This window comes from Haliotis cracherodii, unplaced genomic scaffold (assembly GCF_022045235.1).
Source record: "Haliotis cracherodii isolate W230 unplaced genomic scaffold, xgHalCrac1.p SCAF_15, whole genome shotgun sequence".
Taxonomy (NCBI): Eukaryota; Metazoa; Mollusca; class Gastropoda; order Lepetellida; family Haliotidae; genus Haliotis; species Haliotis cracherodii.
In genome coordinates this window covers 25,282,942-25,285,655 of record NW_027266270.1, presented here as the reverse complement: position 1 = coordinate 25,285,655, position 2,714 = coordinate 25,282,942, and the positions used below count along the sequence as shown (strand labels likewise).

Below are 2,714 nucleotides of genomic sequence, written 5' to 3'. Positions count from 1 at the left end.
AGTGATCGAAAATAGCTTTGTTGAATAGATTTGCTGCCCTTGAAAACGTTTCAACAATTTTGATTGAATCTACATGTACTTACGCTTGGTGGTATTACGTTAGTATAATCTTGTTAATTAAGAAATAATAATGATGCCCGATATTGAGCGATGTCAATTTGAGTATTGTTAGGGCTGTCACATTTTTGTCCTTTGAAAATGCACGATGTCAATTACCCCGAAGTTGTTTTTATCACTAATAAAAGAGCACGGTCACTGAAACATACATGGACGTAAGCGGGATTTCTTCAAGATATACATTCCAAACTGTCATTCGTATTGTGACATAATCTTTGAAACAGTCTGCGTTGGAATTAATCACGACCACTTCCGTCAAATTTGTTTTGACGTCAAAAACACGCACAATTTCATCGGGATGTTTTTATCGGTAAATATAAATCACGGAAAATTCTCAGTGAATGTGTACTTCAATATAAATATCATATGTCTATCACTGTTAGGACATGTACTTGCCAATGATATGAATTGGACATTTACATTCCAAACAAGGGCGCTTACTTGACTTGGCTTGCTATATTCGGGTGCTTCCATTAATGTAGAAAAGTAGGAAACTTATAATACCAGCATTTTTATCGATGCCTAGGCAGTGCATAGACTTTTTGGATTTGGTGACTTTAGATACTGTTGGAAAGACAATCATCTCGAGTTGCATGTTATACAATCTGGTTACACTGTGTGAAGAAATGAAAGACGTATCCTAGTGTCATGGAAGTTCGATCACTTACGAAAAGTCGCTGAATATTAATAGTAACATTCATATAATCTTTTTTTCAAGTATCTTACCTGTGAACTTGTTTATTTATGACAAACATTTCCCAAATCCACGTATTTCCATTGAAATTGACACTCGCGGCATGGCCGCCCTCTCACTGTCAACAGAAGTGACCCAGAAAGCTACGTCACACAAGGTTGGCTTGTCGCATAACCGGGATGACATGTATGGACGATCTCTTGTGTCAAAATCCGAATTAGAACAGTCCGCACTTGTTTTAATTATCTTTATCCATCAAACGTTCATTAAATGTAAAAAACGATGAAAAGTCACAAATATCCAGATTATTTGCAAGGTTGAAGGTCCCTCAGTAGGTGAAGTGGCAACCTTGTCTCCGATTGGCACACATGAATCAATAACACCAGTATCAGGATGCAGCAAAGGTTCAGTCGACTTAGAAACTGTTGATGGCGCAAAGTTGATATTGGCGGTGGTAGACTTGTCAAATGGGTAGACTCCACATTTCCTGAAAGAGGATTGCAGATTTGTTGGTGTCAGCGACAGGTTATAAGCTCTACAGCCAAGTTCACAAACAGAATGTTTATCTAATGAACTTGTAGCATTTTCCCGCATATACCTATGACGGAGGTTGTGGTAAATTTTAGCAAAAGGTCCAAAGCAACCAACATCCATTGGCTGTAAAACATGGGACGTGTGTGCAGGCAGGACAAACAAAATAATGTGATGCTGACGTGCCCATTCGATGATTCGAATAGATACGTGGGATCTATGACCATCGTACACAATAAGAAGTGGACTATAAGCAGACGCGGCGACAGCATGCTTCAGGAAATGCTCTGTCAGATAGTGCTGAAAAATCTCCGTGTTTGACCAGCCAGAGTCGCTTACAGTGCCTGCTGCTCCAGGGGTACTTCTTGAAAGGAGTTCTTCCCGCATCCTCTTGTCCTTGAATACAAAATACGGTGGTATAGAACTACAAGACGCATTGCCGCAGCCTATAACATTTGTAGTACTTGATTTTGATGTTGTGACTGCAGCTGGAGTACTCTGACCAATGTAACAACTGATGGTGGGGTATGATGCTCCACAAGTCCCTTTTCATCAACATTATAAATGCGACGAGGGCATGTCTTCAGGTTGTACTTATCAATGATGTGCCCAAGCTCATTAAAATAATGAGTGATCGTCTCTGAGGTAGCTTTTGCTCTCTGTATCTCAAGGGATCGTGGCTTCTTCACTAATAGATCAGGCCATCGCTACATAAACCCATAGAACCACTGACGTGATAGGGGTTGTTCATCCTTTGACTTCTTTCCAACAGCTAGGTCTGTGGCAATAGTAGTAACTTCAGCCCTTGTATAGCCATACCCAAAATTTGCCATGGCTTCAATATGTGAAACAAGTCCCTGTTCTTCCATGGACCATAGTGGTTCTCTACCAGTGGTACTACATTCAATAGAAACCTTCCCACTAATCCTGGCATGCAGTGTAGCAAATGGAACAGCAAAGGTAGTGGCAGCTTTCCTAATTGCCATTCCATCTAAAAAAGCATTATATGCCTTGTCTAGGGCTGCAGACAAATATTGCCTACATTGGCCTCTTTTGGTTGGTTCACCATTGGTCAAAACCTGTAAAAATAAAGCTTTATTTTATATATCACCAAAACTCCAGAGACAGAAGTTCTCAAAAAGCATAAAGTTTTCAATATGAAATGACCCTAATTTGTTTCCATAGTTTTAAATTTTGGCGAGCACATAACGTGTCATTTACACCATGGAAGTAAACAAGCAGACGACAGGTGTGCCGTCGATTTACAACGTGTGCATTTATTACAGACAGACAGACAGATAGTTTATTTATATCTCGCCTCAATTTACATATAAAATGCTATAAAAATAACATAAAATAAAATGAGCCACTC

The 2,714-nt window shown here is 39.5% G+C and overlaps 1 pseudogene; it reads right to left on the bottom strand.

Moving 5' to 3' along the window:
* Positions 1-1,066: 1,066 nt before the first annotated feature.
* Positions 1,067-2,415, bottom strand: LOC139461609 (uncharacterized; annotated as a pseudogene).
* Positions 2,416-2,714: the final 299 nt, after the last annotated feature.